At 46.1% G+C, this 13,186-nt stretch overlaps 1 non-coding gene across 1 annotated transcript; it reads right to left on the bottom strand.

Annotated features, from left to right (window-relative positions):
* Positions 1 to 3,786: 3,786 nt before the first annotated feature.
* Positions 3,787 to 3,858, bottom strand: Trnap-agg (transfer RNA proline (anticodon AGG)). The gene has a single exon. It is a non-coding gene; the product is annotated as a tRNA-Pro (tRNA).
* Positions 3,859 to 13,186: the final 9,328 nt, after the last annotated feature.

The following is a 13,186-nucleotide window of genomic DNA, read 5'->3' as shown; positions in this document are numbered from 1 at the left end:
TTCCTAGGAACTCTTCAATCCATTCATACAACTGGTCTGATTTCCGCAAGCTCGTATTTTGTTTACGCCACTCTCGAATGAAACTACGATGCCCCGGCAAGATGTATGTGATGTTTACGTCACTATCGACGGCGGCGCCTCGTTCTACCGACCTTAACAGCAGCACAAATATTCCGACATTAAATTTATTTTAACTTTGTGATCTCTTATTTAAATTTATATGAATGCATGCTTTCTGTTCTCTACCTTGAAGTTTACGCGTGGTGTCTGTTCTTCCGGACATGTTCGAAAGAACAGACACCATGCGGAATCCGCAGCTGTGTTACATATTACGTAACTTCAAGGTTGGGGTGGGGGCGGGAGGAGGAGGCGAAAGGAAAGGGACGAAACTATTGATGTCAGCTGCATCGGGACTTAAGCGGAATCAGTGGCGATGAGTGAAAATTTGAGCCGGACTGGGACTCGAAACCTGGATCTTCTGCTTACTGGGCAGTTGCGTTAACCAGTGCGCCACCCGGACACAGTGTTTATCATAATTGCCGGGACTATCTCGGCACGCCTCTCGGCCGATCCACACTCCCACTGCGCGCCACCTACCCGCAGTCGTGTCCATGTCCTCGATGCTCGCTACTTTGAGATTCCCGCAGGAGGTCGGGCGTAATGGTGCATCCGCACGCAAGGTGGTGGTTTCATTGCACGTCAAGGCGAAAGAACAGACACCACGCATTCGTATAATCGATTCGCCTCGATGGGCAGTGAATAAACCACCATCTGTGCGGATGCACAATAACGTCCGACCTCCTGCGGGAATCGGAAAGTAGCGAACATGGAGGACATGGATCGGGACTGCAGAGAGGTGACGCTAGTAGGAATGTGAGTTGGCTGGTGGAGCAGTTAACCGTTGCGCCATCTGGATACAATGCAACTGCCTAGTGAGCACGAGGTCCCGCGTTCGAGCCCTGGTCCGGTACACATTTTCAATCATCGTCGCTGATTCCGCATAAAGTTCCGACGCAACTGGTATCATTAGTCTCCGTCCTTTCCTTTCCCTCCCCTCTACCTTCAGTGTGCATAATAAAAGCAAATAAACAAAAAGAAAAGTAAGTCAACACTTATTCGTATATAAAGAAATGGAATAAGTATTCTATGGACATATTTACAGAATGGAACCAATTAGATTAGACATGTTGTGGAATAACACGAATGTCCCAATAAAGGTGAAATACGAACAATAAAATATATCGGAGCAGTAAGAAGCAAGCAGCAATAGCACAAGACAGAGTAGAAAGTAAAATTGTTACGCAGAAAATTCACAACTGGACAGCTGGCAGAAAGACGCAAGAAAACCGAGATACTGGTTTGATGAGCCGAATGAGAGTCCATTCTGAGAGAATTAAAGTAATATGGACACAAAGAAAAGCTAAAGTGGAACTCGGAAAATGCCTTTTGTAGTAAATCGCACTTTCCAGTACGGCCCAAACGTAAAAAAAGTACGTAGTCCGTCCCGAACTGTCGCTTTCTACCTTCTGTATCCCGATACGTAGTCCGCCAGCAATACAGGCCGTTTCTGCGGGTTGCCGACTTGGGTGCCTTCCGGCGTCGCGTTATCGAAGAACGAACACTACAGTCCGGATGGTAACAGTGACAACGCGGGCGACTCAGCGACCTGTCATTGAGAATGCAGCTCAACAGTCCAGGGCAACAACAATAAAAGCAACGTGCTGCTGTCACAGGCTGCCGCTGCTGCGACCAGTGGCGCCCGCGTCGCCAATAGGCGGCTTCGTCGGCAGTAGAAGGCGTGACAATCACCGCACTACTTGCGTCACCCAGGTCACATGTCCTCAAATAGGCCATCGTCTATTTCTCCGCTGCTACTATAATATTTATGCCGACGGCCACAGGCAGCCAGTTTGGTCCAAGCCACCAAACCTGTCAGCTTCAGTAGCCGAACGAAGATGCTGTCCAGCCACGAACCCAGGACCACTTCCTCTGCGCCATCCTCCGGAGCATCTACCTGGTTTACTATGAGCCTTTGCCTCATCGACGATTGGCCCCTGAGAACTCCGGCCTCGGATTTGTTCTTCATCTTCGTCAGCACCATCCTCCTGAGCTACCAGCCAGTCAACTCCGAGCCTTCGTATCACTGACCGGGGCCTCTGAGGACTCCGGCATTCAGACTTGGCATTAAACTACCATAAACTTTTCTTATTGTTAATGCTAGACAGGAGCACAGCTTGCGAACTGCCCGCAAATAGAGAATAGATTACGACCCACCGTGATTTGTGCTTCATTATGGACGCATAATTAAGAAGTGTAATCAATTATGAGACAGTCACAGTGCATATTATACTCAGAAGTTGCTTTTGTGTTTTTCGACGACTAACCCAATAGCAGCCCATGTAGCTATTACAGGTTTTTTTACTTACGCCATTCCTAATAAAGCACATAGTGTTACCTCTCTGATTGGAAGCTTGTCCTTTCTATGTGCCCTGTGCACCGGTCGCAACACTTTTCTTCTTACAGACAATCAGTTTCTTACTTCGAGAGAAATTCTCCTGACACCGGCTTCGTTGCATGGCCGAATTTGTTGTCTTGCAGTAGTATTTCTGACGAAACTTGCAGCGTGAATACACCGGGACAGGTGCAACACTTAAAGACAAGAAACAGTTGGTAGAATTTTCACTTAATTTGAGGATATTCTTCAATAAGAATGTAAGTTGAGGCAATCTTTCCATGCCCGCATCTCGTGGTCGTGCGGTAGCGTTCTCGCTTCCCACGCCCGGGTTCCCGGGTTCGATTCCCGGCGGGGTCAGGGATTTTCTCTGCCTCGTGATGGCTGGGTGTTGTGTGATGTCCTTAGGTTAGTTAGGTTTAAGTAGTTCTAAGTTCTAGGGGACTGATGACCATAGATGTTAAGTCCCATAGTGCTCAGAGCCATTTGAATTTGAATCTTTCCATTTTGAGAGGCACTAATCCACACTGCCGGATTATTAGTAGAAATAGCCCTGGCACACAAGATGAATTATTAGAATAGAAAAAGTATCACTTGTTATAACCATAGAATATTCGAAATGGAACGACGAGATGGCGCAAAACCTAATAACTAACATGCTTGCCTAAGAAGAAATAGAACTATTCGACTTCCAAACGCACTCGCGAGAAACCTCTACAGAGAAAGAATGGGCGTTGTTAATGAGCCATGACAGCAGTAGGGATTCATTAGAAGTGGCAACATGGACGTAATGCTTGTCAACGCAACGACAGCACGTAGGCGGGCGGCTAGTCACAGCTTCAGACCCAGACGTGCGTGGTATCCATTCCATCGCGTGTCGAGGTCATATTCTCTAATTAGCAAGCCTGGACTTCTCCAAGGTAACGGAGAGCAGAGCATATTGTTGGCTAGCACGGCGCAGACTGCTGCGCCAATGTACATATTGATGAGAAACGAATTCGAAGAATGAGAGGAAACGAGTGAATGAACTGAGTCAGTAAACCATGTGAGTGAATTGGTGGGCAGTGTCTCCAGCAGTTTTATAACGTGGGTAGTGTGTGGGCACAGCTAAAAACACAGTCCATGATGTTCATTCTAGAGGCTAGCTGCAATTACCTACTCTTGTTACGTCTTTATGACGGGGACAAGCTTTTTTTTTCCTCTGAACCCACGTAGGCGACAAACAAAATTTGAACGTATATGCCTTTACAAATGAAATTACACAATTTCAGAGACTTTACTAATCTCGTACAGATATTTTATCTATATAGACTAAAGCGGTGAGTGAAAATTTGTACCAAGGCCGGGAATCGAACCCGGGTCTCTTGCTTCCTAGGCAGGTGCGTTAACCACTACGCCACGTTGGCAAAGCGTTTCACACAACAGCACAGACTACCCTACCATGCCTCCCTCCTCGATCCAAATTCTCACTACCGTCCCAGTCTACTTTAAATTCCCCCTTAACAATAAACTCTCTGAAATTGTGCCATTTCATTTCTGTAAGTACCTGCTTCTGGGTTTCAGGTTGGATCCCCCATTTATGTTCGATACCGAGGTGCTATTCCAGAACATGGAGAGCCTCGGCAATTCTTTCCGCGTGTAATGGGAAATTTAAAGTAGACTGGGGAAGCAGTGAGAATTTGGATCGAGGAGAGAGGCGCGCCTGATTAATCTGGGCAGCTGTGTGAACCGCTGTGTCAATGTGGCTTAGTGGCTAACGCATCTGCCTCGCAAACAGGAGACCTGGGTTTGATTGCCAGCCATGGTGCAAATTTTCACTCACCGCTTCAGTCTATATACATCACTGTCTCGTAGCCAACACCTTCCAGAACACACTGGTAGTTTCAGAACTTCGCGTATAATTGATTTGCAGGACTAGATTTGCATATTAAGTTGATGTACGACAATCGCTGTAAAAGAAATTCGCAATGATTTTTGTAAGAAATCGAACTTTTATTCTACCTCTTCGATTTTCACGGAGGTCCGCTCTACTCAAATATGATTAAATTGTTTCCGGAAGTCACGCTGTCGTAGCAGTTCGCCAAGATGGCTGTTACTCTCGATGTATACAAACATTCACCACAGACTGAAGACGGAGTATGGGGAATGACGCTGTTGATCGCAGCACAGTTACTTGTTACATGTTGGGTGAGCAGATTAACTGGTGAAAGTGGGCACGCCCGTGTCCGCGACCTACCGAGTAGCGGCAGACGGAGCACCGCACCGACACTTGAATCGTGACAATGTACAGCCCTCTCACAATCTGATATTGGCTGACAAAGCACAACAGCGAAAGAACTGGCAATCCGAGTGTGAGTACGAGAACAGACTGTATGGAGCTGAATTTGGAAAAGGTATGTGGCAGGTCTGTTCCGAGAACGTTGATAAAGAAAAAAAGAAGACATTGTAGAGCGAATTTTTGGAACAGTACGTGAATTCGAGAGATGACTGCGTTGCAAGAACTGTGACGGGAGATGAAATCTGGGCGCACAGAGCGAGACGGCGCGCAGTAGTTAGCACACTGGACTCCTGTTAGTGATGTCGACGATTCATATCCCCTTCCGAACAACTAGATTTACGTTTGCCGTGCTTTCCCTAAATCTCTGCAGGCAAATGACAGGATGGTTCCTTTGAAAAGGACGCGGCAGATTTCGTCCCGATCCTTTCGTAAGCTTGTGCTCCGTCTCTAATGGCCGCGCTGTCGACGGGACGTTAAACTCTAATCTTCCTTTTTTTTTCCATCTGTTTGCATCGTTTTGATCTGGACACAAAGCGGCAATCGATGGAACCTCATCGTCCAAACAAGCCGGAGAAACAGAAATTCGAAACTGCGCCTTCAGCAGGGAAAGTGATGGCTGCTGAGGTTTTTGATTCACAAGGACAGTAGCTTGTGGACACCGTGCCACACAGAACCACTATCAGTTCTGTCGCGTATGTGGCAACCCTTAAAAAAGTACGTGCTCGAATGCCTCGCGTTCGACAACATTGGCAACAAAACGCGACGTTTTTGCTGTTGCATTATAACGCCTGGCCGCATGTCAATGAGAAAACCACCAACGAGATCACGAAGCTTGGATAGAAAACGCTGAAACAACCACCCTCCAACTATGGTCTGGCGCCGTGTGTTCACAATTACTTCGGTAAACTGAAAGAATTCCTCCGCCGATCGAGATTTGAAGGTGGTGACTCCCTTGTGAAAGCTGCCGGATTTTGCCCCAAACGTGCTGCCCTGACTTCGACCGAGTAAGTACGCACATTTAGTCCAAGACTGGCGTACGGCCAGTTGAAAGGGACGTAGATTACGTGGAAAAATGACACGAATGTACAAAAATAAAATAAAAATATCAAAGGTATCGAAGACAGACTGCGTATTTCAACAAAATTATACATGTAATTTGGAGTGACCCTTGTACTTGCCTAATATACATGTAATCGATTTGTGATTCTGGTGATGAATTTGTAACTTTATCAGTTGTCAGAAACTGAGATCTGAATTTAACTCTCTGGTTTCTTTGTATGTGCTGGATGTAACGGGTGCCTCTGCCTTGTTACTGTGAGCGTAAATCGTCCTGGGAAGTTACATGATCTTCTTCTTTTTCTACTACTACTACTACTACTACTACTACTACAGTGATAATAATTATCATAATAATGTCTTTAGTGTATGAAAAGTTATTTGAGATGATCTTAGGAGCCTCGGCTAATACAGCAGTGTTATTACTGTTACAAAAACATCCTTGCACACGTATTAACGACGTCTTTGCTAACGCCGACAATCAAAACACACTATCAATTCATTACTACGTACACCCTCTTCCTTCCCCTTCCCGCCCCTTCCTAGGTAATGGTCACAAAATTCAACAGAACTTACACACACGCGCGCGCGCAGAGATGCATATATGCATTCTACATGGTTGTTAGAGTGGTAACTAGGACTGCTTGTGGAGTATCTGTTGAGGGATTGACGTGTTTCTGAGAGATACATATTCTGCTTTTCTTCTCGCTAAAGCGAGCCAATTAACATTTGTGCCGCTAGCGGTTTGTTTGAAGAGAAAGAGAGTGTAAACGGAAAATAATTAAGGCGTGGAATCACTGGAGATCTGGACATGTAATAGAGATGGATTTAATACACAATTTCCTCCAAAAGATTTGTGACTTTTTTGTTCTGGAGTGAATGAACTAATGAGTTTTTTCTGAATCATTTGATGATCACGTTGGCCCTGTAATTAGTGGGGAAGTTTCAGCTGTGTCGAAGAGAGCCTGCAACCACTGAGTCTGTGTTAAATCGTCCAAAAAGGCTTCGTACACATCTGGAATTCGCAATCTTTCGTAAAAGAACAAATTGTCCAAACGATTGATTCTCCCGACTGACTGCACTGTTTAACAGTAATAATAAATGTAAAGATCTCTTACAGCAAGCTAGCCGCTGATTACCAAGACGAAGGACTCCACCAAAGATCCTATTTGGCTGATTTCACGTAATGAAATATATTAAAAACTGTACATAGATAAAGGAAAGAGAGAGAGCGAATGAAAATAGAGATAATACTAATAATCCTCCATTAGTCTAATTTTTCGCCTGTCTTATCACGGATCAGCCAAGAACTGGGAGGGCCTTACTTTACTGTATAGATTTATGTGTGAAGGTGAAGGGATCTTAAAGGCAACGGATACACGTCTATACAGACAAGACATTACACAGAGATAGCGGCTAGCTGCATTCATCATCTATTCTTAGATAAAGAGACGGCAACTTATTATCCGAACATTTAAAAATGTTAAAATACGATTCGCGTGTGCAATACATGGCGTGGATGACTATGTTCCCAATATCACTTAGTAAGACATACCTCCGTTTTTACGAAATATTCAAGTCAGCTATAAAATTAAATTATAATCTGATGTGAGTGCGGGAGACTAGTTCTATTTTTGCAACGATTCGTGATACTATTCGTAAGAGTTCACATTAACGGCATTTTAGTATATTTTCGTATTTTGGAGTACGAATATCATGGAGCGGAATAGAAGCAAACTGAAAGAGACAAACATGGTTAATGGAATGCAGTCGAATTAAATCAGGTGTTGATAGATTAGGAAAAAAGACACTAGATGTAGAAGAGGAGTTTTGCTATTTGGGCAGCAAATTAACAAATGATGGCTGAAATAGGGGGGATATAAAATGCAAAGTGGTAAGAGCAAGAAAAGAGTTTCTGAAAGAGAGAATTTTTTAATACAGAATGTACACTGATAATAAGCCGAAACATTATGACCAACTAATTAATAGCTTGTTTGTCCGCCTTTGGAACGAAATACGTCACTGATTCTGCATATCAGGGATCCGGCACTTTGTTTGTAGGTTTGTGGAGATATGTCGTATTAGACGTCTATGCACAGGTTATGTAATAACGGGCCGTTGATTTGCGTACGCGGAGATGGCGCCCCCATAGAGGCCCACATGGGTTCCACAGGGGTTACACATCAGGCGAATTTGATTGCCGAGACATCAACGTGACGTCACTATAGTGCTCCTCAATCCACTGTAGCACGGTTCTGGCTCCGACACACTAACAATAATACTGCTGGCAGGTGACATCGCCATCGGAGAAGATATGAATCATGAAACGACGCAGGTGGTTCGTAGCTGTCAGCGTGTCTTCGATTATTACCACAGGAGCCATGCAAGCGCACGAGAATGCCTCCCATAACATAATACTGCTCTCACCAGCCTGCGTCCGTGACACGCTGCATGTGTCGAGACCCCGTTCACATCGATGACGGCATTTGTGGAGACGACCATCGAACTAGTGTAGCAAAATGTGATTCGTCCGAAGAGCCAACACGTTTCCATTGACCGACGGTCGAATACCTTTGGTCCCGTGCCCACTGCAATCATAATTGACGATGTAGTTGGGTCTACATGTGAACACGTAGCGATTGTCTGCTGCTGAGCTCAATGTTCAGCAATATAAGATGAACGGTGTGCTCGGAGACACTTGTGCATGCACCAGCATTGTGCTCTTCCGCCACAGATCACCACCTCTCCTACTTTACAGCGCAGACAAGCCTCCCAACCTCACGTTCTGCCGCGCAAGATAGCCGTGCGGTCTGAGGCGCCTTGTCACGTTTCGCGCGGCTGCCACCGTCGGAGGTTTGAGAAACACAAGAAACACATACGAGCCGAATCTACATGAAACTACGAACGCTGTACTACGCTGCTGGACAAGAAACAGAGTTTTGGTGTGCCTATACGGCAGTTGTAGCGATATTCCGGAAACTGTCACCCCAGCAATAATGCTGCCGCTCTTCAGTTTAGAAACTGTAGGATTGTAGCGCTCAGAGTCGTTTGCTGTGCTGACGTTACTTCAGCAGTCGTCGTAAGTACTGCTGAAACTAGCATATGTACAGGGTGAAAAGTATTTAAACCGACAAACTCTGGGAGGTTGTAGGGGACATCAAAACAAATACTTTTCCCTAATGTCATTTTTTCCTATGAGGATTATTTAAATCAGTGGAGGTCATATTACGCTCTTCAGTTGTTAGAGGCCGTATTACGGTTGTTAGAGGGCATATTACGCTCTTCAGTTGTAGGCAACTGCTGTCCACCAGTGTAGTAGTGCATTGTCTCTGTTTACTAATGGATCGATACACCTGGAGTGAGTACACTGATATGGTTGGTGAGGACTACGTAGCACACCACAACGGACGAGCTGTACAGCGGGTTTATCAACAACAATATCCTAATCGCCGTATCCCGCATCATACGACCTTTGCTGCGTGAGACCGGGTCATTTAGCAGATTACCTGGATAGGGACGCCGTCGCACAGCAAGAACGCTGCAATATGAGGAAGTTGCTGGAAGACGTCCTGCTCGCTACAAGACAACACATGTGGTTCCAACATGACGGGGCGTCGTGTGCGATTCCTGGACCGACGGTTCCCAGAAACGTGGATTGGCAGAGGTGGTCCTGTATCATGGCCTGCTCGATCCCCAGATATGTTCCCTCTGGACTTTTTTGTGTGGGGAGAGATGCACAACCTTGTTTAGGCAACTCCTGCTGCATCAGAAGAGGATCTGGTTGCCCGGATTGTAGCAGCAGCAGCAGGAACAATTCAGGATACTCCTGGGGCTTTTGCCCGTGTTAGACAGAACATGATCCGACGGTTTAACCTTTGTTTACGTGTCAATGGTGGCATTTTTGAAAATCTACTGTAATTGAAATTGGGTTGTGTTAATGTGTTGTCTCTTGGTCATAAAAAAATGGAAAATTGTTGGTTGGTTTAATTAATTTGCCGCCAGATAAATCTTCCTCTACCGGTTTAAATACTCCGCATAGGAAAAAATGACATTAGGGAAAAATATTTGTTTTGATGTCCCCTACAACCTCCCAGAGTGTGTCGGTTTAAATACTTTTCACCCTGTATAGCCGCTCAGGGGACCAGATCGTACTACTTAACAAGCAACGCGCTGGTTTACGTGTCAAGCAGGTGAATCACACCTGAGGGTGGTTTTAGGCGTACTCATAAAGGCAAATGCCCGGATGATTCCCAATCTCTGCCTCAGAAAGCAAGACACACGAACATCGCACTCCCAGTAAGACAAAGAACAGACTTTACACGATCCACAGACAGGTAATGTACAGGACTTTCAGTTTAATGTTAAGTGACAACTGTGTCAGGACAGGCAGGCAGACATCACCCGAGAAACCTAGCTCCATGGCAACGGGACATTCGCCAGGGAGAAAGAAAAGAAGGAACTGAATGGCTGCTTGTACTGGTGAGATACAAAGTAAAGTTTCATGTTGTACGGAGAGTTCTGATACAGTAAACAATTTGTACCGTACCGCAGTAACTTTAATAAAGGGGGCCTGCTGCTGCTGCACACTCTACGGCAACACGCGTGGCTTCTGTACAACTCACAATTTGGCACCAAACATGTGTGTACTGCGATGGCGGAACTCTAGATGTTCGCTTACTAATTCCGTAACACACGATTGTCCCGTTTACATCGAATATTTATTCAAACACGGGTTTTTGTCAAGGCTGAGCCTACCGTCCGGCTTTCCGCTTTTTTTCCTATTTTTTAATACGCCTGCGGTAGAATTTCAAAGTATAGAACGCATATTTGCAGAAAAAATGGCCCGCCTGCCGCGGACTAATAAAGAGAGCGTCGCGCGATTCATTCCGCCGCCTGTCCCCTCCTTCCTCTCTGCCCCCTCCCCCTTAAAACCGCAACCCCCCCCCCCTAGGCCGAACCCAAGCCCTGAGCATCCCCCGCCCCCACAAATCCGCTGCGAGGCGACGCTCGAATTACTCGCAGGCCACGCCGCACCGGACCGGACTGAATCTCATTCCGCGGAAATACCGCCGCATCAAAGCCGATACAATTGCCAGTCAAGGACTGACAAAAAGAGCGAGAGTGCAAATGACGTCCACTAATAAAATCTAATCATCATTACTACACGTTCGCCAAGCAATAATTTGTTAATTAACTGTCTGATGGGATCTACTTTTTCCCCTGCCCCTTTTTTGGTGTCCGAGGCCGATATTGGAAGCCATCACAACACAGCGACATATAACGCTTTTAACATGAGCCAATATGTTGCGCTCATGGAGATTTAATCTGTATGCGAGGCGCGCGCCGCGGGCTCGAGGGCTTTATCGTAGCCTTCGGAAGCGCCCCCTGCCGCTGGTTCGGGAGCGAGCTGCTGCTGCTGCTGCTGCTGCATCGATACGTCCAACACGAGTGTGGGTTCCCGTCTGGAAGAGTAGATACAGGGACTGGACAAAAATACGGAAACACCAAAAGTACAACACATTATCGTTTCTAATATGGTGTAGGAAAACCGGTGACATTCAAAATAACTTCCAGTCGTCTCGGAATGGATTAATGTAGGTCCTCTATGACTTTTGAGGGAATCTCATACCATTATTTCTGCGCAATAGTGGCAGGGTCAGGTTACGAGTATGGATGTGCACCCCGAAGACGAACCCTTCTCTCCAAAGCAGACCACATAGACTCAGTAGTAGTGAGATCTGACGGCTGTGGTCACCAGGAGGGGGGGGGGGGGGGGACAGGACGACGTCTGGAACGTCTTGGAAATCATTGAACCCTGTGATGGACGCCCATGACGTTGTCCACGTCATCACCGGACCCCCACCACGTTTCACTCTTGGGACATAAAACTCGGCCAGAACTTGGAAACATTGTGCAAAGAGATTCATCCAACCAAATTATTTTCTTCCACTGCTCCATAGTCCACGTTTTATGGCATCGGCATCAAGTTTTCGTGTTTCAGGCATTTGCGTCACTGATGCGTGGTTCTGGAATTCTAGCTCGCCCTGCAGTTCCCTGCTTATGCAGCTCCCTTCGTGTTGTTTTCGTGCTGACATAGTTCGCGAGTGCGACATTCAGCTCTGCAGGGACTTTTGCAGCTATCATCGTCTTACGTTTCGTCATAAACTTGTTCAGTGACCGCCGGCCGTGGTGGCCAAGCGGTTAAAGGCGCTACAGTCTGGAACCGCGCGGCCGCTACGGTCGCAAGTTCGAATCCTGCCTCGGGCATGGATGTGTGTGATGTCCTTAGGTTAGTTAGGTTTAAGTAGTTCTAAGTTCTAGGGGACTGATGACCTTAGAAGTTCAGTCCCATAGTGCTCAGAGCCATTTGAACAATTTTGTTCAGTGACCGTCCGCCACGATCACTCGACACAAACTTCCGTCTGCGTTGTGACGTTTTTCCCCTCTCCCTGTATGCGGCATGAATCTTCGTAATGTTTCCTCTTGAAACACCAAACAAAAAAAAATGGTTCAAATGGCTCTGAGCACTATGGGACTTAACATCTGTGGTCATCAGTCCCCTAGAACTTAGAACTACTTAAACGTAACTAACCTAAGGACATCACACACATCCATGCCTGAGGCAGGATTCGAACCTGCGACCGTAGCAGTCGCGCGGTTCCGGAATGAGCGCCTAGAACCGCTACACCACCGCGGCCGGCCATTCAAGATTGTGGAAGCTTCTTAATCAGCTTATAACAGCCTAACAAATGAGTTACACTGACCATGTCCTAAGGATAAGGGGCTGATCGACTAATACTGTTGTGGGAGTTGTTTAGTATCAGTGTTTAGGCTGCTGAATAATGAATTACACATCAATAAGATTCTCTTGTAATAATAATCACTACGGTGGTCCACTGATTTTACACAAATGTGATACAGTTACTCCCTTCGCCTTACAATTTAATGATTGTCGCTCTTTGATTTATTCGCAAGCTATTGCATTAATTAACACAAACACACCACAGTACTCACTGCAGTCCAATTGCATGCGGCCGGCGCGATTGACGCGAAACGCGTAATCACGGTACGAGGTACATACTTAATAAAAACACTTCAAAATAAACTCTTTTGTCACGATTGGTAAATTGCTGATGGTGAATTCGTTCTGTCGGGGACACGCTGAGTCGACAGTACGCGTTACAGGCGGCCGCCATTACACCATGTCCTGCTCGCTTAGAGCTCTCTCAGTGATTACCCCCTGCACACTGCCTGCAGTCCACTACTAACAATTGGTGTTCCTCTCTGGTGCTCGAATATCGATATCTAGCCGATCTAGACCTGTGTGAGGCACGACTACATTTATTTTTACGCAAAAGACGGCGCACCCCTTACAAAGCCAACACATGTCCAATAAGACG

Source organism: Schistocerca cancellata, chromosome 1 (assembly GCF_023864275.1).
Source record: "Schistocerca cancellata isolate TAMUIC-IGC-003103 chromosome 1, iqSchCanc2.1, whole genome shotgun sequence".
In the NCBI taxonomy this organism is placed as follows: domain Eukaryota; kingdom Metazoa; phylum Arthropoda; class Insecta; order Orthoptera; family Acrididae; genus Schistocerca; species Schistocerca cancellata.
The sequence above is the reverse complement of the archived record's forward strand: the minus strand, read 5'-3'. Positions and strand labels throughout refer to the sequence as shown.